This window comes from Anser cygnoides, chromosome 5 (assembly GCF_040182565.1).
Source record: "Anser cygnoides isolate HZ-2024a breed goose chromosome 5, Taihu_goose_T2T_genome, whole genome shotgun sequence".
Lineage (NCBI taxonomy): Eukaryota > Metazoa > Chordata > Aves > Anseriformes > Anatidae > Anser > Anser cygnoides.
In genome coordinates, this window is record NC_089877.1 from 38,523,697 (window position 1) to 38,547,329 (window position 23,633).

The following is a 23,633-nucleotide window of genomic DNA, read 5'->3' on the forward strand; positions in this document are numbered from 1 at the left end:
AAGCCTACTTTGGTGCCATTTTACACATGGTGAAGGCACCAGGGACAGCACAGTAAACACCTAGCCCTGGTGGTGAGTCCCATCTGGGTCCTCACTGGGGGCAACCAGTGCCTGTCTATTATCAGCAGGATACAGAGCACAAGAAGCTGTACATAACCTGGGAAGCCCACAACATGCTGTACGCTTCCGGATGCTCCCAAACCGCACCGGCTGGCATTACGAACACCTTGCCAAGCTGAGACAGCCCAGATCTTCAGGAGAAGATGCCCAAGAGCTGCTCCCAGCCTGCCTACCCCATGCAGCAGCCATGGTTGGTCCCATTTGGTAGGAAATCCTCCTCAGTAAGAAGGGATGCCCCCCAGTGCCATTCCAGGGGAAGATGAAGAGGCCAGGCCTCTTCTTTTATGAAAAAGCTTTGGATATAGGCTGCAGCTGTTGCCAGGAAATCCCCTTTGGAGAAATAAGCCTGTTCTGTTAGCAGCCTCCACGCGGCAGCCTCGGCTCTACCTTCCTCGGCTGCTCCGAGGCGTTCCCCTTTTGGAAGATGTGGCCTTTGACAATCAAAATACCAGACACTTCAGGTTTTATTGCAAGCCCTCCTGCCCTGGAAAGAGCTGATGAAGGTCCCATTGTGCTCCTAGGCCTGCGAGCTCCAAAACCTCATGCCTGTGGCTTAGTGGTACATAGGCCTGCCTATAGCAGCCACACTCCTCCACCTCTCCCCGCAATCCCACAGCCCCCCGGAGGAGCCCTCTGACTCACGGCAGACACTTTTTTTTTTTCCCCTCTATTTTTCCCTGCATAGTTCGCTTGCTGACGTCCAGAAAGGATTTTTACCTCCTGGAAAACAAACGAGGCAGCTCCTGAGGGCAGAAGGGGGCAGAGCTGCCAAGGGGCCGGGCAGGAGGTGGGAGGCAGGACTGCCCCATCCCATTCCCTATGGGATTCGCTCCCTGACTTCGGGAGAGATGCACAAGAGCTAGATCACACTACCATGCCCAAAGATGGTGTTTAATCACCCACATCTTCCTTCACCCTGCTGCAGGAGTTGCCTGGAAGGCACAAGAGCTGTCTGCTACATCTGTGTCCTACTCTTTGACACCTTCAAGCCTTCCAGGCCCGGTCCTGCTCTGGTTTTCACCTCCTCCTACTCTTTCCTGCAAGGAATTCCCATTACCCATGACCGGAGGGGCTGTGCAAAAAGACAGCGAGCTCATTTTTAAAGGGAAGAGCAACGTCTAAGTCCATTATTTTTTTGTAATCGCTCCAAACTCCTCTTTGTACAAACCCTGGGTCAGGGCCTCCCTCCTTCACAGTGCTGAGGGCAGGGGACCCTCGTCACCTCCCCGCAGCTGCAGTGCTGGCCCCTCACACCTGCTGGGGAGTCCTTGCCCAGTTCAGCAGGCAAAAATTCAGCAAGGTCACAAAGCACGGGCACTGCCACGAGTGGCATGGGGCAGGTCACAGCCCTGAAGGTCTCCTGCAGGTTCCACCCTGCCATGAGCGTATGACAGGCTGGAGATGGAAGGAGGGCTCTCTCCTTATCTTTAGGGGGGCTTCACCCCAGCCTCTGCCTTGCCCACCTGGAGGAACACGGCCTCCATGCGGGAGGCTAACGGCTGAGGGCTGGCACCCCAGCCCCGTGCTGCGGGCACCCGTACCACGGGGAGGCTGTCGAGGCCGTCCCATCCCTACAACAACAAAAAAAGGGTCACTTTTCTTCTCCTGCTCCTCTCCTCTCCCTCCCTTCCAGAAAGCCTTGGTTTCATCCCACCGTGGAACGAAAACAAATGTTCTCAACCGCAACATTTTTCACGAACCGGAATTTCTTGCAGTCTGGCCAGCCCTGGTGGATCAATACCAGGCATTTCTTTCCTCCTCTGCTCTGGCCGTTCCCTTCCAGCCTCCTCCCCCCGCCCCACTCACCGAGGGGAATAAGGGAGCCAGAGGTGTCGAACGGAGGAGTCAGGAACGCTCCAGCTCGCTTTTAAAAGGGGCAGAAAAAACACTGGCGTCAGCCGGAGCACCAGGGCAGGCGCTGAGACCTTGTTTTGGATTTCGCAGAGACTGTCCCTCGGGAGAGCTGTCTTTTTTTTTTTTTCTTTCTTTCTTTCTCTCTCTCTCTCTTTTTTTTTTTTTCTAATGCATGGTTTTGTTTGTAAGTTAAAAGTCTCAGGATTTGCAGCCTTTGAAGCGTGGTCAGCCTGCCAGATGGAATTAGTCAGTGCCTTTCAGTCGGAAATCCCAGGCAGATGAAGCGGGATGGAAGGACAGTGTTTTTCTCATTTACCAGGAAACCCTCTGCCTTGACCCCCACAAATTCAGCCAGAGTGCTCCATGGGACCCCAAAAGCAGGCAGGGCTGAAAGCAGGGAAGCAAGCAGAGGGCTGAACCTTTCACATGCGTAAATCGGTGTGGCACTGCTGAAGCCAGTGGCCCCCGAGCAGATTTATACCGATCAAGATCCAGCCCAGATGTTTTTGCTGGTACTTGCCTGAAGCTATAAGATGTCAGCGGAGTTTCCTCTGCTTAAAAGCAGTGCCGAATTTGGCTCTCCTCACCCCTGACTCATACCAGCTTTCCACCTCTTCCCACCATGGCCTCTCTTGAATCTTCCTGTTGGTGGACTCCTCAAGGTGTGCACTCCTCCCAGGTGAACAGCCTGCTTCTCCCGTATTCCTAAGCGAGTCTTTGCCTTCCTTCACATGCACCCTCAGCTCCACGTCCAAGCCCAGGAACCCAAGTGCCATCTTTGAAGCTTTACCAATCTCTTTTCTCCTCTCTTCTGTGTTTTTCTCTTTCCTGAGCCTACCCTTCACCGCTCCCTGTGGCTCTGCTAAAAGCTTTGGGTCATTCCCCAGGCAGTCCCCAGACAAAATCACACTTGGAGAACATCCACTTATTTCCACATCATCCAAACCACCACCCAGGAGGAGAGTTAGGACCGCTTGTTCCAAACATGCGATGTATGGATGACAGCTCACCATAAACACGGAGTGACATCAGTCGATGTGGGAAGAGCACACAAGTGTCAGACTGGAGCTGACGGCCACCGTGCAAGAGCCCGGCGCTAATCGCTCACCAGCTGGGAGCTCGGCTCATTTCTCCCAAGGCTGGAAGGGGCAGAGAGGCTTGCTTTCGAGCTGCTGCTACCCAAAGCAACCAGTCAGACCCATTCACAGGATTTCTATTTCACCCTGGGGCTCTCCAAATTTCTCAGCAGCACGGTGGTTACCTGGACAGGGAGGTCCAAGCAGCATCCCTTTAAAGTGACCGTGGTGCTCAAATACTTGAGGAAGGGACTAACCAAGGGGCAATGCATCTCTGAGTGAGTTCTTGTTTTAATAACGCAACAGGAAATAGCTTAAGAGCAACAAGCATGAGGCAACAAGCATCTGCGATAGCTATTGGCACTGTATTAGTAAGTGAGCAAGCAAAGTCAAGGCCAGTTCTTGAAGCCTCTCTCAAATATCTTGCACTCTGCAAAGGTAGATTGAGAGGCAGAGAGGGGACACAACGATCCTGATGATCTTATTGCAGGTGGGTCCTAGTGCCAAGAGCCCGGGCTGTGCCCTACTGCCCTAGGGCAGCATAAGCAAGGGGCAGCAGCACGAGCTGGGGAGAGCATTCAGCAGCGGGATGCAAGGAGCATCCCACATCTGGCCTGGCAGAAAATTAGTGTTGCAGTCTGAGTCAACATAGCATAAAACGGGTCCAAAAGGATCAGCACTTCAGACTGATAACAGTACAAGGAGAGGGATGTGAAGGCCAGCCGTCACCTGTGACAACTGCAAGGAGGCCGGTTTGCAAGCACGCTGAGCACTGCCTGTGTTCATCCAAGGCCGAGCAGGGCCCAGCAACTGCAGAACACTTGCCAGCTGAAGCTACAGAGGGATCCTTCCTAATGCTGTAAAACCAATGAGAAAATTGGGCGTTCCCTTCCTAGAGACACCCCTGCCCGTTAGTTATCCCATTTACACATATCTGTGTGCGCTCTGGGCACAACCAAGGCTGGGGACCCCTTACCCCACAGGTCACACTTCCTCATTGCAAACCAAAAGGGAGGAGCAGTAGTGATTTCATACACTGGAGACCTGGAGCCGTTATTTCGTGCACGCCTAAGGGATGCCACCAAGCTGCCAGCAGGGCCCAGAGCTGGGCACAGTGTGAGTAACTCTGCTTTAGAGGAAGAAGCAACAAAAAAAAGAACCTGAGAGGTATGAAAGCAGGAAAACAGGCTTGTTTATGAAGCCAAAAAGAGAATGCAGCGTATTCCAAGGCCAAAGGGAATTTTTCTCGCAACGTTGCTTTGCCTTGGCTACCTGGCCACTTTCACATAAACAATGGAGACACACCAAGAAGGCAAGGAGACTTCACAGAGGTTATAAAAATATCACTTGTGTAATTAGACTGAATCAAAACTCATGACTTTCTGGTTGGAAGGAATGCTTGTGTTTCCCCTCTCATTTCTTTTTCTCTCTTTTTTTTTTTCCTTGTAAAAATCTAGATAAACAAAAGCCCTAGGATACTGGATGGTTCCTTGCATATTGTTTTAAATGCAGAAACAACAACAACAGCAACCACCATGGTCAGGGGGAGTGTCTGTGACTGGTGTTGCCTAGCCCCTGTTTTTCTGTTTGCAGGAGCTCTTCTCACCCTTGCTCTACCCCACACGACACCCGTCTGGGCTTGCTGTCCCACGGGCAGGGTACCATCGTGTCGCTAAACGCCTTGCTGCTTCTCCCACCGCCGCAGTGCTGCTCTGTAGGTGGGTCACGGGAAGAGCTGCAGCAAATTGGATTTAAATTCCTGCCTCTCTCCCGCACTTCACAGGCAATTCACTCCCTCCCTTCCTTATAGATGGGTAACAGAAAACAGAAGAGGGGAAAGCAGTGCTGCAGACTCCTATCATGCCTGGTTCATGAACTCTGCGAGGCAGGGACTGCGTGCTGCCTTGCCCAAGAAGTCCACAGGCCTGCAAGGGGCTACTTGCAATATCACCCCCCCACACCCACATTCACAATAGCCACTAAAATTCACGCACTTTGTAAAATCCCTTGGATAAAAAGCATGAGTGTTGCCAGTTTTAATCTTTCAAAAATGTTGTGTGTGGCCCTAGAACAGAATGATATAGCCTTCAAAATAATAAGACTTAACCAACCCAAAAGTATTTGGAGTATTTTTCATCTGTTTTCTTATTTGGACCCTCGAGGCTTCATATTTTCAAGTGAAGTTGTTTTCTTCCAGGATCAAGAGAGCTAGAAATGCTAGTCTAAAAAAAATAAAAATAAATAGAAAGCTGAGAATCTCATTCAGCCTCTTGATTCCAGGAGCTCAAATAAAGACCACAAGTCTCAAATAAAATCCACAAACATCACAAGCTTCATGTTGACATTCAACAAGAGATGGCAACGTTCAGTGAGCACAAAATGATAATTCCCACCTCGCTGGATCTGGTTTTATTTTCTTTTTCTCACCTCAGCTCATGTAGCTATTTTTCTCTTCCTATAGGGACTCCATTTCTGGGCAAATGAAATGATTTCCTACCATACAGCAGAGGGTGTAACCCTATCTATCTGTCAATTGCTTTTAAAATTCTTCAGTCCTGGAAGTTACATGAATACCAATGGTTCAACAGAGAGGGGGAAAAAAGGGAAATAAAACACAAGTAATGATCTTAATGAGAAAAGCTGCATCACAAGTTCTACATTTATCCTTTCTGTTAGTTTGCTACTGGTCAGGCAGTTCTAGTTTGCCCCCAGGTTGCTTTTTCCTCAGCCAGAGGGTGATGGATATGGGGCCAGAGCTCTGGGGGGCAGACCCACAGGAGCTGAACGTCCCCCTGACCAAACCAGAGACCCTGGGAGGAAGGGACTGCAGGCTCAGTGCCACCTTTGGGGGTTCAAAACAAGACAGTGAGTGGGTTTAGCAGGAAGACTCAGGAAGATTAGCTCTCAGAGGAGCTCTTTTGACTTTTTTTTTTTTTCATTTTATTTTATGCCAGGCCATCACAGATAAGGAAAAAAGAAACACATTTAGAACAAAGACCTTACTTTGCTTCTGTAATCACAGCAGCAAAACCTCTTCTCCCTTAGAAGAGAGCAGGGCTTAACAAATGGCAATCCCTACCTCCTTTATGCATGTGCCCTAAACACATTATAAAATCATGCTGTGTTGCTTTAGGGTGCATCTGGCAGTATACAGAGACTTACTGGTAAAGGAAAGCCACCGAGGGGGCCACAGAGACACACACTTCGTTTGGGTGACTGCATATAGACATATCATCGCTGCCTTCTAGAGGTGAAATCAAGAAAAGATAGCAGAGTGACACACTGTCGCCAAGTATTCAAATACAAGCAGCTTTAACTGCTCTCAAAAGGTGTCGATCCAACAAAAACATGAAATAGAAGTCAATGGATCCGAGTGGAAAATATTATAGCAGTCAAATAGGCTGCTCCAATAACACCACCTCTACCCACAGGTATGCTTGAAGGAGATGGGGAGAGAAGGGGAAAAGAGAGAAGGGTCTGTGCTGAACATCTGAGAACTCTGGGCCTGTTTGGGGGTGAGGGGGTCTTTTTTTGCAGAAATCCCACCCACTGCTAGGGAGCTGCGCAAGACCCAGAATGCCAGAGACTGATGGGTGATGGAAATATCCACCATGAACCCCCCACAGGTAACTACAGGGCCTCCCCAGAAATCACTGCAAACTCAAATTAGGGTCAGGAACATGACAGTAATGGCCCAGCCCTTTCTCCATGCCCATGGCAGAGCGGTGAGGAGTAACACACGACACCTTGCCGTAGGTTATGTATGCCCACCAGCTCCCAGAACAGCCCCAGCTTTCCGTAAAGGGACAATGCTCTACGGAAAACAGTCACCATGTGCAAAACCCCACACTGTTCCCCAAGGGAATAAAAATGAGTTTTCAGCCTAAAAACTTGATTTATGGTCTCTCTCACTCCAAGAAACAGCAACAATCGGTTTGGCAGGTTCCAGCGGTCCCTTTCTAGCCCTGCACACACATATCCACGTCGAGCTCGAGAAGCCCCGGCACACATCATGTGTCTGCAAGTAGACAGCCAAAGAGCCCTGCAATGACCTGCTGGATGCAGCAGGGATGGCCAAGAAGAACAGCTCTGTGCAAGGAAGCACAAGTTGCTGTGACGATGGCACAAAAGCAAGGCACAGTCTCACTTCCAGCCATCCTTGCCCTGAGGGTTAGCTGCTGATGAGACCTCGAGCTACAGTAGTTATCCAGCACTCCTGTTATCTCTCCGCATGGACAGCTCCTGCTAGTACGATCCATCCCTTATTTTTCCAGGCACCAAAATACACCGAATTCCTTCCTTCTCCCTTAGAAATCTAGCGCTGGCCTAGCTCGCCGCCTCCCTGTTGGACAGCTCAGTCATGCCGAGCTCGTCCCTGCCAATGCTGGTGAGAGACGAAACCAGATCCTGGGGCTCGACAGCCGAAAGCTGGTCGCCCTCCAGGTCCCCGAGAAATCCTTTGCGGTCGCAGAGACGTCACCGCTGAGGTGGGCTCTACCTCAGACCGAGGAGGGCTGCCTCTGGTTGTTATTAGCTGTACTGAGGATTCGAAGGACAAGGAGGCACCAAGCCAGAGCCTACTACAAAATGCAGCGATCTTGCATTTGCAGAACATGCATCTGGCCTTCATTAATGCTTAAATGGTCCAACGTGGGTAGAGGAATCGGAGTGACGGAGGGAGGGGAGCTGAAGTGCTGCAGACTGAATGGGGCAGTCACGGGAGATGCTCAGGCTTTTTTATTTTGAAGATGTTTCTGATTTCAGGGATCGTTTTATCCAACATGCGCACATCATAGCATCAGCAGGACCGTGCGTAGGCCTACACGCATTTGTGGGACAGATGGCCTCCAACAAGGGCTTGGCCTCAAAATTTCTTAGGGTGGCCATCCCAAACATTAGGATGAGAGTCAGGCAGGGACGGGCCAAGGAAGGGCACTGGGAATTCAGCCATGAAATGATGTTGAGAAAGTCTTTCACCCCACCAAAAGGAGGCAACTGCGTTCGGCATGCCAGCATCCTTCCATAGCAGACCTCGGAGCACGTGTGGGCTGGAGAAATGACGTGGCGACATTCACCAGTTCTCACCACAGGGCTGCAGGCATCATCCTCTTCTCCCCATAGCCCTGAACTAACACAAGGCTTGGTTGTGGTTGATCAAACACGCTGCGAGGGCCTATGTTTCATCCAGGAGGGAAGAGCTTCCCCCTGCCTTGAGGACACGGGGATGGCAGATTGGAAGAGAACTTCAGGCTGGCTCACGAGGATCAGAGTCCATCTGTGAGCGTGGCTATGAGTGTACACCGAAGGGTGATTCAGCTGCATGAGTATCTCGATAGGTGGGTCGCTGAGCACGCAGCTGAGTGTGCTTGTGTGGGCAGCACAGCACATGGCAGAACGGGGCGCAGGCAGCCCGCGGATAAACAAGCATGGCAGGAGTGAAAGGACATGGCAGGGCAGGGGGCTTGCTTAGAGAAGTGAGTCAAGGGCCGTGCCAAATTCTGGCTTCCATTAAACCTGGCACACCCATTGCTCTGGCATGACAGCACCAAGGTACCGGAGGGGGCAGCGGCCCACAGCCTGTTTCTCCTGGGTGGCATCTGGTGGAGACACTTGCACTGACCTGGTGTTCAGAAACAGGGTAGGCCTCCTGTTGACCTGACCTCCACATGAGCAGAATGGGAGCTGCTGGAAATGACGCTGTAAACAGGAAGGCATGAGATAAATAAGAGACGGTGAGGAAAGAGAGCCATTTAAAGTGACAGCTGCGTTTTAGCTCTGGTTCCCCTCTTCTGCTCAGCTAGAAATGAAGGCCCCCACCCTTTTCTGCTTGCCTGCCAAGACAGCATACGCTTACTACTTACAACTCTTTCCTAGCCGATGCAAAACTTGCAGCAGACGACTGTTAACCCCACTGCTGAGGCTGCCCAGGAAACTGGGGAGAATGTGTCTACATGCTCCAACAACATGAAAGAGAAGATGAGCTCGTGCCTTAGGTGAGCCAAAGCTGTTGTATGCAACATCACGATGCCCAGTGAGCTGCCCCCCTAAGTGGAGGTTTGTTGGGCTAGATGCTGCACAAGCAGGCGATGCAAATACCTAAGTATTTTGGCTGTTTAGGGACAACGAAGCACATCAGGGAGAGGTGACCAGCTCTATGTGATGTTGCACAGTGGAACAGAGGGGATGAGAGGAAACAGGCCCTCTTCCAGCTCCATGCAGGATCCAGTGCCTCTAGGAACTGAACTTTGGAGCTGATCAGTCCAACCTCGACTTCTGCAAACTCAGATCTACGTCCCCTGAGGGCATTATTCTACCCTGGTGACCTCAGGACACGGATCAGTTTCTAACTTCTGCAGCCTGCTGCAGCTCTAATTTCAAGCCATTTTAAACGCAGCAAATCTACATTTAGATATTCAGCATCCAGTTTTGTGCTCCCATTCCCAAACACACGCTTTTCTGATGCACTAGCAATCGGTAAAATAAAATAAAAGGGGGGGCGAGGGGATTCTTTCGGTCAGCGTAAGTGTTTCTGTTGCATTCTCAGAACTGGATGTTCCCCACCTAGAATGAGATTTCAGCGCCGCAATTTCTGATCACTCCTGTTGGCAACTGCCTTCCTTTCACTCAGCTCTCTCCTGATCTCTTCCACGGCAAGGCAAGAGGCAAAAGGTTGTGCCCTGCACTTCCAGAGCAAAACACAGACCAGTCCCACGACAGTTCCCATGTAGAAGAAGAGATCAGTCCCGTTTCTCTGGAAAGACACACAGACAACACACAAAACCTACCCAGCCTTATTACAGCAACCCAGCTAAATAGGCAAGCTAAACAAAATACAATTAGGTTTCCTTTGGCCAGCCTGGAACATATGGTATTCGTCAGCCAGTCGTGTTCCTCTCTCGATTCTGGCAGGAGATAGGTAACTTGTTCCAAGCACTAAGAAAGCTCCTGGAAAGTCAGCATGCTGAGCAAACTTTTGGAGGGGGCTAGCTGGGGATATAATAGCTCCCACAGACACAGATTTGACAGCATTTCTTCCACATTGTTCAGCTAGGCTCTAGGTTACAATGCCTCTGGCTTTAGTACATTCCTGGTTCACATTGTTCCCTGTGGTATTGCATCTGTGAGCCCTCGTTTGCTAAGCACACACACACGGCTCTGAGGTCGAGGGCCCCCATCAAAGTAGGCAGGCAAAGGTGCATAAGGAAGAAAGGCTCCTGTGGATTTGGGTTCAGAAAGAAATCCTAAAAAGGCAAATTGCATCAACGACGAGCGCACCAAATCCTTCACTACGTTACCTTTTTGATGCAGACGGGAAATGGCTGCTGCCACCCCACTGTGGATGAGTGGGCAGTGTCCAGCAAGAAAACAGCCATAAATATCACAGTGTTGATTGCTCCAGAAAAGAATAGCCTCTGAATTTGGTTATCTACCAAAAAAAATGCATGAGGAGTCTAGCTCTGCACTAGGAATATTTTGCTCAATTGCAGTTTACAAAGAAGTTGGGAAAGAGCTGATTCACAGAGAAACAAGGCCATGTTTTAACAGGGGGAGGAGGAAACCTTGCTCTGGTAGAGTAATATCTGTGAAACAACTGCCCCAGCAAAATCAGTTACGTCTTATGGGAAAGGGAAGGCTGATAAAGGACTATTGATTTATTCCAGTAACAACAGAGACTTCAGACTGGAAGCAAGAGGAGTGCTTCCCACCACACACTGCAGACCTGAATAAGTTTCAGCAGTGTGACCCCACATAGTTCAGCCTCATCACTGCCAGGGCTGGTCTGACATCTCCTGCAAAGGTTTGGTTGGTCTGCTATAGGCCTTTTTTTGCAGCAAGGAAGCCAATTTATTCCCTCCAGTGCAGTTACAAGTCAGCACTGACTCCAAGTTTCTGCACTGCCTTTTATCTTCCCAAATACAGTTGGCCTTACTGCATATCTGTTCCTCCCCTATCCCTGATGACGGACAGCCTGGCTGGCGTGGGGCACTGGAACCTTAGCCCAGTTTTCCTTGGGCAGCGAAAAAGTGGGAAAAGTGACGGTAAAAATAGTGCAAGAGGAGTTCTGCTGCGTGTTCCTGTGCTCTCTGGTCCTCCTGCTTGTTGCCAAAGCCAGGCTCCCTCCTTCCTTTACCTGCCAGGCACAGTCACTCTTGTTCCTTCCTTGCAGAAGGCTGGGGTATCTCAACCTCTCTAGTATGGCTCTTCAGCAACTTTCTTGCCACATCACTAACACTTCAGAATACCTTGACCTTCTCTACCCCCTCCTTGTAATCCTATACCCTTTGTCGCAGGAGGCATTCCCCTGCTTTTTTTTTTTCTGCCCCATTTCCTGCTTTTTGACGTCCAAGACTTGGCGCGGGTAATAGGCTTCTGTTCGTCCTCACGGCACCCACCACAGACCCTCCTGTCAGGTTTACCAGCAGTAAGTGCGCTGGGAAAGCATTTCCCACTCTTCTTGGTTGCTGTTATGAATCAGCAGAACTTGCTGCAATCCCCAGCAATGTGCCGGAGCACCCTAAGGACTGAAGTGCTTGCAAAAACCCTTGTATCTGCTTCTGCTTCTGGTTTGCTTAGCCCCACTGGAACGCTCAGCTGCATCGCACAGCCCTGCCATGGCACTGCTTTGCTTACGTGTACTCACAAGGCCAGCTCACCTCCTTCGCACACTGCCCTATCAGACGTGCTGCTCTTGCTCTAGCTGAAGATTAATGGGCGAGGTTCTCCACCGAGGTTAATGGGCGTAGCATGCTGCTCCCAATCATTTTTGGCACGAGCTGCAGTGATGCAGCCAGCCAAACTGCCTGTCCTTAGCTGGGAGGAACCAGCTGAGTTTTCCTTTCAGGAACTGAAGAATCTACTGTGGCTTCGTCCTTCGAGAACACCATCCGTCACCCACCCAGGAGCTCTGCTGAGTAAGGCAACAGCACATCATCATCCCCTCCCCACCACGCAGAACCGAGTGGAGCTCGCTTTTGTTCTTACCCACATCACAAGGCTTTTGGCGGGCCCTGGTCATCGAGGGCCATTCATCTCTTTTGCTCTCAGGTCCTGCTCAGCAGTACCCTCCCGGGCTTTCCTCATCCATCATTCCTGGCAATTTCATCTGTCTCTTGCTGGGCACTTCCTCCCTGTGCCTTTGAATTGGAGTTTTTCTTCTCCCTCAAAGGAGCTTGTAACATTTACTGCATGGTATTGGAATCTCTGGACTGAACTGAGTCATAGTTCAGCAAAATTCGACTGGTTTCATCTTCCTCACAGTAGGAAACTGGACATACTGCAGCTGTCTTTCTGTTTTCCTGTTTAAACAGTCCCATCTTCCTGAAGCTCTGCCCTCAGTGGCAGCGTAGCTGAGGCACATGGCTTCCAAAACAGGAGATAAAATGGCTGTTGCCAAAGGTTGTGTGCGAAGCTGTTCAAAGCAAGATGGGACTTCGCAAAGTTTCCAGTCATTAAGCAGAGTTACAGCATTTGGCTCCTTTCTGCAGGCTCCCAGTATCTCTCATTAACACCGGTTTACTACTGCTCTTCTGGGAGTCGAGAGCGAAATTTCCACCAGCTTCCAGGACGGAGGATGGAGCTTTCTAATGCAAACCCTGTGCAACGTCCCTGTGTGTCCCATTCCCTGCTATGTGACATCCCCAGAGACCACAGCACCCCTTGGGAGTGCTGCTTTTAGCTCCGCAGGACTCCACGCATCACTTCGGTTACTTCACAGGTCGGAAAGTATCGTGCAATATTTTAAAGATCTTCAAACCCATGCGAAGGACAAACAATGAAACCGCTCGGACAGAAACCTCAAAGTGCACCGTTATGTTGCCCGAGCCTGCGCCAAGCGTTTTCCACCTGCTGTGCACCTGGGATCCCTCCCCTTCGCCGGTAGTTCATTGCAGCCACGCGATTTTACGCAGAAGAGCCCAGGGCCAAATAAATCCTGAGGACGAGCTGCCCGCTGGCACAGAGCAGAAGGGCACGCTACACAAGCTGCTCTTTCATGCAGGGACCCGCGTCTCTCTGCAGCTTGCTGTCAAAGACGGGCATGTGCAAACACATGCCACGTTTGTTTGTTTTCTTCCGCAGGCAATACTCAGTAGTATCTGCTGCGGGAAAAGCATTTATGTGCTGTGAAAACACCTAAGCACAAACATTACATTTGTGTACATGAGCAGAAGAATTTGAGAGCCTGCGTTAGCCACTTGTAAATGACTGCCCACCTCGCTTTAAAAACTGGCCCAGCATGCAAGTAAATGTAAGCATAATAAAAAATAATAGGAAACAGACAGGCAATAGAATTAAGAGCAGCAGCCAGCTGGGATCTTCTAACCAGTGACATCAAGGGATTGCTGAGGTAATACACTGATGGGTTTTAAATTAACTGTAACCACTCAGGAAAAAGATCTAGGCGTCACTGCGGACAGCTCAATGAAAACATCTGCTCCATGCACAGAGGCCATCAAAAAAAAAGAGCCCCAAAATGTTAGGTTGAATAGGATAAAGAACAATACCAACAATGTTATAAATGCCACCACATAAATCAGGGACGTGTTCACACTTTGAGAAGAGAGCTGAAGGCTGCTCACCCTATTTCAGAGTGGGGAGAGCAGAAACGGAGTCCAGAGGGGGTTGCCAAAAATCGTTAGAGGCACAGAAAGGTTTCCAAGGTCATCAGAAGGAGAGATTAAAGTACCATTGGTTCAAAGTAGGTTATGCTAGAAGTGCACAAAACAAATAACGCAGCAAAGGTTTTCCTTTGAAAGAAACAGCGTCCGCTTAAGACATCCCCCAAAATATTATTAAAACAGGAAGAAAAGGTGGCCGGTGTTTTGCAGTTTGCCCAGCCACCACGTGGACCTTGCTGCCACAAGATGCCAGGCTGATTTCAGCTGGCACCCAGGGAGGGATCTGCCACCTTTTGCCCTGCTGCCATGCCACGAAACCAAACAGAAGGTGTGCGATACATATGTGCCTGGGCAGTCACTGAACACCTGGGGCCAGGAAGAGGTGATGATGGGCAACCAAAGGCAATGAAGAAAGGCAGGGGGACCAGCAAGGCTGCACGGAGAGGTTAAAGGAAGAAAACGTGCTTTTCAAGACCAACCGTATAGGCAAGGATGGCATAAACACCCGTATGGCCACCGAAATTGAGAATTTTTTCCTTAGTGTTCAGGGATTGTCCCCAAGTTCTCCCAGCTGCAATAGAGAGTGGTCCTGGCGATCCTATGAACACCTGGGAAGCATTAAAGTGTGACACCACACAGCACTTAGCCCCAGCCACCCTGCCCACACATATAACAGAGCACAAGGCTGTCTGCTCCTCTGCCCATCAGCGTGCCTGCGGGATGCTCATGGCAGGGCTTCCCTGAGCTCATGTGGGGGGCTGGCACTGGGCTTTCTGCTTCACTGGTGATGTGGATGTCCACACAGGCACACCTGAACTCAAGATGTGCCACCAGGCATGCCACCACAGTGACATGTGGCAGTGGATTTACAAGGATGTGCACATCAAGCAATGGTCCTGGTCCTTGGGTGAGATAATGCCACCAGAGCGGTGCCTCTCATCCATCCCTCCCCTTCAAGGGAACTTGCTGCACAGGCCAGGGACAGCAGACTATAGGTCTTTTTCCTTCTTCCCTCCATCTACCCAGCTCCCAAGAAACACAGAGTGCCGCGACCAGCAAAAATAATGAGAAAAAAAACACCATCGGTGACACAAACCCGCCAAACAACCCCACAGCCACCAACACGTGGACAACCTCCACCATCACGCTGCCTGCTTGCGGCCGATCCCCAGCCCGGGAAGCACAGCGACCCTCTCCTTGCCCGCCACCCAAACCGCTCCTCTCCACACCCCCAAGCCCCCAAACCCCACCTGCCCTCCTTCCCCCAAAACTTCTGCCAGCAGGGAACCCCGCCACCACCATATGCGCAGGCACCATCATAAAGCCACGGGGGCCAGCGTTAAGTAGGGCTTTCATGTGCGGCCAGCATTTCCAAAGGCACAGTACATGCTGTATGCTCGGTGCCGTCGGGCTCTGGGGCTGAATTCTCCAGTGTTTTAGGAAAAAGGTAGGGCGGGGGGAAAGTGTGAGAGGGGGGAACAGACCAAGCTTTGTGGAATTCTTTTTAAGAGCGTATGTATGACTGTATAAAAGAACATTTTTTTTTCCTGACCTCAAAAAGACAATATTATTTCACACAGAGCTATTTCCAAGAGTGGCCAAGCTATTTCTACATGAACTGGTGCCTGCTTGAGGCAGAGGCTGTGAAGGGGAAACCCTCTCTCCAAGTACGACATGGAAATTCCTTGACCTCAGCTGCGAAGCCGATCAACACGTGTGCGATGGGCCAATGAAAAAAAAAACTAAAATACCAAAGTGGCCAACGCAGATGAAGGCAGGTGTGTAAGGGAGAAGGTACAGCCTGCTTTTTCCAGGCAGAGAGCCTGACAAAAAAAAAAAAAAAAAAAAAAAAAAAAGGAGACGTGCAGGGCTGGGAAGAAGAGGAAAGCAGGGCAAAAGCAAAGGTAACGAGACACTGGTCAGAAAAGCAAAGACTTAAATGCCAGGCAAACAGGTTCTGATTCATACTCTACGGCCTGAAGGTAAAAAGGCAGGGTGAACAGGCAGGGAAGTCAGAAAAAAATATTTATTTTAGGCCACGCTATCATTTGGTGTGTTTCATGGAAAAGGTTGGGTGTTCACTACGAGCCCAGACGGAGGCAAATAGGTTCACCATTAGTCTAGACCTGGTAAAAGTGAGCAGTGACTCCACCACAGACCTGTACCCAACGCTGAACCTGTGTTTGCTTCCTTGGGAGGCCACCGGGGAAAACAGCACCAGAGTGAACCTACTGTTCCTGCCCAGCACTGAGGCCGTGCCAACCTGCTATCTCCATCAACAGTCCCCAAAAAAAGCCACCAGAGGATACAAAGCTGCCCAGCATCAACCCACCAGCATTAACTTTCCAAGTCCAGGGGGACAGAGCCCTTCCATTCCCTTCTTGGAGGCCTGGATATCTGCAATTAATGCAGCTGAGCCCTAAAAAAATTGAAAACCCCTACCTTATGACGAGGGCTGAACCTTTTGGTTAGGTGAACCCTTTAAGTTCTCCCTGTGGCAGAAAACTGGCGCGGACCTCACGGACGCTCCGTGCCGGGACTGAATGTGCTGGCGGCCGGGTCATTCGGTGCGTACATGAACTCGGGGCGCTTCCCCAGCGCACCAGATGCGCAGTCTGCTCTCTCCCCGGGCTAGATGTCAGTCAGGAGGGATCTCCCACTGCCAGAATCATTTGTCTTGTTCATGGCCCGTTCCCAAGCTAACAGCAGGAGAGAAGACTACGGGGTCTGGGCCACAGGCCTTCCCAAACTCCAAGCAACCCGCATGAAGCAGAACGGCAAATGTAAATGGCTCTAATGGCATCTGTAGGTCAGTTTAGGTGTGCAAACCGGGACAGGGATGTCAAGCCTTGTCAGGGATACAAGCTTCGTAATCTCAGCCACGGCCGCAAGCCACAGCTACAAACCTTATTACAATGGTGCCCATGTTTAGGATCAGCAGCAAGTAACAGCAGTCTGTACACTTCCATCATTTTCAGCATCCCCAGAAACCCCACGTAAGAATCAGAGTGACGTGCACTGCAAGGAATGTTTGAAATGCAAACTAGATCTGTGCTCCGACACCTGAAATCGGGTCAAAACTTAGCCCACCTTCAACAAGTTCTCAGAAGCCCCACCAGACCTCTCTTCTGCTCATTCAGATACCTCCTGGATTTCTCCAGGAAAAGGCAAGCCCTTGAAAAACAAGAGTGACATCCAAGGAACTTCGCTGTTACTGAATCTCCAGCACAGGTTTCTCCAAGTGCAACACCTGCGTGGGACATATGGCCTTTCCTACCATGCATCGGGATGCATCACGGACATTGATCCAGTCTCTCCTCTTCTGCCCTGGTCACCTGCCCCTCTCCTGCTAACGTCAAACTTTCCAAGGTCCCCCAGTGTTCCTAGTCCAGGACAGAAATGCATTTATTAGGGCAAAATGAACAGAGTGTGTATGAATTAGAAAGTGAGTCCAGTCTGTTCAACTAGGGTTGGGCAAGCTTGTTTTGCCTAATTTAGAGGCCATTCAAACATTGTGGGTTTGAACATTACTGCATTAGTGTTTCACTTAGGAAAAACTGTGAAAAAAAAAAAAAGGTGAAGAGAAGGAAAAAAATCCAACGGAAACATAAATAGAGTATAACGTATATGGGGCACCCACTTGTGCCAGCACAGACCTTCTAAGCTCTAACACATTGCACAGACTTCCCTTCAGCTACAAGTTCCTTTAAAATACTTCAAAGAAAAAGATTTTTAAAAAAATGAATCACCAAAGAGAGGTGGAACAGGTCAGAAGAGATGAGCGCACATGCCAGTGACACGTGCCCTGTGTCCATTTACACCCTTAAATCGGCGCTGTGTAGCTGAAGAACAGAGCTACCTTGCAAAGCTGCAAGCCCCCCAGACCACCTCGGGTGCCACGTGGCATCAGGACACGTTGCTAATTCCCCACGGGTCCCGCCGGTGGTTCGTTAGCTTTATCCATCCCCAGCTGCACGCAGGACTCCCGACCACCCAGCTTCCTGGAGATAATTAGGAACTTTCGTTTTACGTCCTTCTTTTCCTTCTTTTGTGTCTCGGGCACAATAATTTTTGTTTGGCTGAAAACTAATGAACTGGGGGCGCCTTCCTCAGGCAGGGTAAATCATTCATTTTAGTGATGTCCTCCAAAAAAGCCAAGAGAGCCACAAGAAACGAGGTGGAACCCCGGCCTCTAAGGGGATTTCCTCTCCTCATGCTAGAGATTGTTCTAGGTAAAAATGGAGACCAGAAACAAAGAGACGGAGGGGGCAACAGACTGTGCTTACCTGCCCGTGAGCAAGCTCCGAGGGCAGAGCATGGCCTGACCAAGCAGCTCTCACCACGACATCTGCCAGCCCAGGGAAGCCTCATCCAAGGACCAGCTCCCCGTAAAACACCACTCCTCCTCCCCAGGCGCCCGGCTGTGCTCATCCCCTGCGCCCTCTCCCACCTGCGAGCAACCTCCTCACCGCCAGGCCCTCAGGCCTTGGGCCCTGTGTGGCCACGATCCCGTGCCAGAGGAATCCCTTTCTTTCTCCATACCATCTCCGACCCCCCCACCTAATCTCTGTTTTTTTTCCGGCCCCATGTATACTTTCCAGCTCGTTTCCTCTTGCGGTTCTCATTTCCCGCTCCTAGGAGGTGAGCTCATGCGTTTCTCAATTACCAGCCAAAGAAAGGGAGAGGGAGAAAGCAATCTTATGGAAACAGATGAAGTCATGCCTGTACAATGCCGCATTAGGGCTCGTGCTCGTGGAGCCATGATGCAGACAGAGCTGGCAGAGATGCCCGGCCTCCCGCTCCCCTTCGCGGCCTTGGGCTCGACTCCTTCGAGAAGGAAGGCACGCCGCCGACACGCGGGGACGGCGGAGCGCCCTAGCCTTCCCCCTCGTCCCCCCCTTCCACCCCTGCGGATCCTTGAGTCACTCGCAGCACGCCACTGAGTCAACAGCGAGCCCACAGAGCACGTGCGAGGCTGCCGGCGCTGCCTGCTCTGCCTACGGCTCTGCGGCCGCCGGAGAAGTCACACAAGGGAAATCTAAAGGCAATTAAAAGCATAATGCGAGCGGTTGTTTAGAAAAGGTGGCGGGGAGGAGAGAATGAAATTAAAATAAATAAAGGAATGTTTTAACGAGGGCAGCAGTGAAAGCGGGATTAGAGGTGCCTGAATGGCATCTCTATATTTCCCGTATGGAAGGGAGGGCCGCCCAGCGCAACCAGAGCTAACGAAAAAAATTAGCTGGGCCTCAGGCTCAGAGAAACATTTGGCGAGAGAGGAAAGAGGGTAATTGCTGCAAATGGAGGCTAAGTGAGGAAGCAGCCAGCCCTACACGGGGCTGGTTCAGTCGCTGTCAGAAGGTTGCGGACGCTTGGTGAAGGCTGGGTGGAAGGGCAGAAAAAAAGCACAGGGAAATCTTGGGTGTGGGGGGGGAAGAGAGACAAACAAGAAATTGCTCCTTCACATGGTTCGCACATGTTTAGCGGTTCCTCTCCCTCATTCCTCGCTCCACAAGGATGCTTAGGAGCTGCCGGCGCTGCGATGGCCGAGGAGGGAGCCGAGGGCACGTCCCTCCCACCCTGCTTCCCCAGGAGAGGAGCTGCCTGCAAGGTGAGGCGCAGGGCACAGAGGATGTGTTTACTCTCATAACACCCCTGTGAGGTGGGGAAGTCAGAGCCCCATCTGACAGATGAGGAACAGAGGCAAAGCGAGATTAAAGGATTAGCCCAAGGTCACGCAGGAAAAGTTTGTAGCAGAAGTGGAAATTAAACCCAGGTCTCTCGGTCCAAGATCAGTGCCTTAAGCGCAAGACCAGACTTTCCTAGAGCTGGTCAACCTTTTATATTTGATAGTTTGTTTTATTTTCAAACAGAAAAACAGTTTATTTTCTAAATATACATTTTCATAGAAAAGGGAGATGGAGGAGCTCATTTCCTGTAGGGAGGAGACGCTTAAGATCTTATTTATTTCTTTTTCACTTAACTTCTTTCAGGTTTTAGTGTTCTGATAGGGGGAAAAAAACCTGCAGAAATTTCAAAGCACAGGAATGTTTCTTTTCATTCATAATTCATCGTGGGCAATACTTTCCACTTTCCAACCAGTTCTGGCTGGCAAAGGCATTATTATTATTACTATTATTTTTCGTAGCCTCTGTTGGCTTAGAAGTCCTGCACCTTCTAAACAGAGGCCTTTGATGGACAACACTACCATCACCAAAAAGCCAGGTACCTTACAAATGATTACAGGACAGACAACAAGTCCCTGCCTCAACACGAGTAAGCTGCAGGCCCAAACACAAGTTAGATTCAGCTGCTCCAGGTTCTGCTCATCTAGCCCCTGCCCAGACCATGCCTCTGCCACTCCCGTTTTGTTCTATTTATTGTGCCACCATGCCCCATCCTTTCTGAAACACATTTCTCTTTTGGCTCTGGAAGCCCCGTTGTCCCACTCCCCTTCTCACATGGCCCAGGTGTGGTCTATGGAGGAGCAACTGCGTGTCCATGATCAACCGAGATGCTGGCAGCAGCATCGTGCTGAGAGCTCTGCATCTCCTTGACACAGAGCCTCTCTGCACTTAGACGTGCGCAATTCAGCCCTCACGGAGGCCCCTAGGAATTTACCATCACTATCCAAAATGGGAGGTTTTCACCCCGAGACGCTAAGCAGAGAGAAAGTCGTACGAAGCAAATGCGGTCTGAGGTTGGCATATTTAAAGGTGCCTTCTGGATGCAGACACCCAAATTTCATGAAAACAAATGGGAATCAGTATGCAGAAGTGGGCTGGCTTATATTCATGCCAACCAAATGGTTAAAATTAGCCACCATCGGTAAAGTGTTTTGAAGAAAATGTGGAATACATATAAAAGCTGACTGTAGCTCACAAAGATCTCTTTTCCTGTAATTGTGTTTAATGATCTCTGAAGAGCTAGAGAACAATCCACAAGGATGACTACCACCATCACACATGTTCCTGTGACAATGAAGGAATTGGACCGAAACAAAGACTAATACTCTATCCTTACAAGCCAGTTTTCACTCCCAGTTTGCCCCTCCCTTTACTTAAAGACTTACACAAGCAAGAAAACTCCTTCTATCAATGAAGTATTTCACCAGCAGGAAAAAAAAAATACAAAAACACTCATTTTAAGCTACCAGCCCAGCTCATTCCATGTCCCGGAGATACATATCCACTCGCCCACCACACACACAATGGTTTTGATCCCCTCCCCAGCTTCCAGCACGTCTGAGGGTACTCGGCTGTGTCTGGCCCACAACAGCTACCCACCACTCTCCCTTGGGCTGGGGAAGGCTTAATGTCCAAGCAGAGCTCGGCCAGCGGCACAAGGACACGGAGGCTCTCTTTACTGACCCTCGGGCACCAAGGAACACAGTAAGGGCTCCAAAGAACCCCGCCGGTCCAGGGAGGCAAGTTGGTGTTAACGCACAATTCTTCATCTTATTTTGCAGGTCGGGTCTGGATCTAGGACAGAAATAGATGGAGGGAAAGTTCTCAAGCCTGGAGCTAGCACTATAAAGGCTGAATGCAGTTTTCACTTCTTTGTCCCAAGTTCTGGGTAAGATGAAGTGAATTCCTGGAAACTGAAGGGCTTGGACACTAGAGTTGTAGACTTGGAAAAATACTACTTCTAGCTATGATGATTTATTTATAGTTGCAATTAGGGACAAAAAGGCTCTTCAGAGAGGGAGGATGAAGTGGAAACAAGGCCAGGCCTAGAAACCTAAGACTATGGGGATTCCCAGAGCAAAATGAATCAGGGGACTGAGTTGTTTTCTGTTTATTTTTTTTCCTAAATTGTTATCTCTTTTTATTGGCTTATCTGGCCCGGGGCTTTGCAACAGCTACACTTCTGGTCCCTCCCCATGGGGCCTGAAGCTGGGCCAAAAACTGGAAGTGAGACTGGGGACGGATCTCAAATTCCCAAGAACAGCTCTGTGAGATGGCAGCCCACGAAAGGCTGCCCTACACCTTACAGCTGGAGCCGCTCTTCGCTTGGCCGCAGCACAGGTAGTGATGGCTTTGGGACGTGGCGGTAGACGGAAAGAGTGCGGCCAGGAATCACCAACTGGCCTGAAGAGTAAGAAAGTGTGAGAAGGCAAGAAGGAAGCCAGAAGTCCTTACATCAACAAAGAGAAATAGACAGCGCGTGGCAGGATTCTCTCCGTGCAGGACTCTGATTTGCAGCCTGCCAGGCTATATATTATTGCAGCTCCTAAAAGAGTGGGTGCGGTGCAAACTCCCAGACAACCTTTTGAGCTGGAACTCTGTAGACGTATCCTTGTCTCTTCTAGATCCAGTTTTTGGCCCTGCAAGTATCCCTTGTTGAATAAAAGCTCTGGCTCCAGTTAACATGACCTGGGTAACAAAGGCAGGGGGGAACTGCAGGCAAATTGAGATGGCAAGACAATTCAAAGAGGTGATCTTTGCTGCCCCAGTGGTTAACAATCCCTTCCTTTGCATGAACCATGATCTCCAGGCTGGACAGGACCTCTGACCACTGCAGCTCTCAAAAAAGTTCTCAGGGACAATCTTTTCCCCGGGGAAAGTTTCAGAAAAGCCATTACAGCTTTACTACAAGAGACATCAAGGTCACCTCTGTTGGTCCATCCCCCCCTATCTGGACTCACCTTCCTTCTCTGGACTGCAGCAAGAACCCTAGACAGCCTCTTGGGTCATTAGCATGTCCAAGTGCATTCAGCTAAAAGACTGCTGCAGGTTGCCTGTTTAACCTGCCTTTCCTTTGTTTACTTACTACATTCCAGCCTGGAAGAAGAGGCCGCTACTCACTGTTTATATACGCTTTCTCCACGAGAGGTTTTTCAGTCCATTATTGCTGTCTGACTTCAGTGCTTTTACAAGCAGCGGCACTGCACTGTCTCAATGCTATTTTTCATGCAGCTGATCTCCTCCACAAGTCCAAGGCTCGTGTCTTTAAATGCTCAGCTGCTGCTCACGCATGAAGCACTATCACTGACTTTGATTCAGCTTTTCTATACGTGAAAACCCACTTGGTTCTTCAGCTGCCCAGGGCTGAAAATGGGAGTGCAACTGAGCGTGGGTGATGTGTAGCCACTGGGGGCACAGACAAAGGCGTTACTCTCTTCTCCTCATCCATGAGACACTGAAACATGCACAACCTTCTAGCAGCAGTTATCACAAGAGGCACAGCTAAAGCCAAAATACTTGAGGGGTATCTCAACCTAAAATGGGGAAGGAGCATGACCTGATGAACTTTAGCTTAGAAGATTTACAGAATTGGCTGAAACTATGAGGAATTACCTGTCAGCATGGCTGAGGTACACAACAGAGAGAACAAAGCAACCTTCGTGCCTAAATTAAGCTAGCTTTTGGATTGCAGGAGGAGGAAAAGTCAGGTTAGCTACAATTCCCAGAAAAAAGTCTGCAACATAAATAAAAAATGAATAAATACCACAAACATTCGTAAGCACAGAAGATAACAAAGCAGAGACTTAAGCTAATATGGATTTAATCAGAAACAACTTGCATCCAACCAAGCTAACTTCCCTCTGTGACAGACCTTGTGGATAGCAGAGAGGCTGTTGATGTTACATGCCTTGACTTGTAAAGCTTCAAATGCAAAACATCCTCATAAGACATCAAATAAATGGGCTCAAACAGACCCTCACAGAGTAGATGCAAAACTGACTGGAAATATAATACTTGGACACTAAATATCAATGGGTCAGTGTCAAAACGGAGGGATTAACCCAGTGGAGTTGCGCTGTGTTTGTTGTGAATCCAGCTTTCTTCAAAGTTTTCTCTAACAACATGGGCCATGAAATACATCACATGCTTGTAAAATATGCAGCTGCTATGGAGCTGGGAAGGACTGCCTGAAGACAGGTTTAAATTCTCATCTTGGCAAAATCGGGAAATTGTCTGAAAAAAATTGGATCACATTCAGTAGAGATAAGGACTGTCCACAATCC

The 23,633-nt window shown here is 49.8% G+C and overlaps 1 long non-coding RNA gene across 2 annotated transcripts in view; it reads right to left on the minus strand.

Annotated features, from left to right (window-relative positions):
- The window catches only part of LOC106042622 (uncharacterized), a 44,399-nt gene extending 30,479 nt beyond the window's left edge, over positions 1–13,920 (minus strand). Inside the window, exons 1-2 of one of the 2 annotated variants that reach the window (XR_010831807.1) lie at positions 12,033–13,920; positions 1,927–8,747 (exon numbers count right to left, since the gene is read on the minus strand). This is a non-coding gene — a long non-coding RNA (uncharacterized lncRNA). Of the gene's footprint in view, positions 8,748–12,032 lie in introns of both variants that reach the window. The other variant, XR_010831806.1, reaches the window with a different exon arrangement.
- Positions 13,921–23,633: the final 9,713 nt, after the last annotated feature.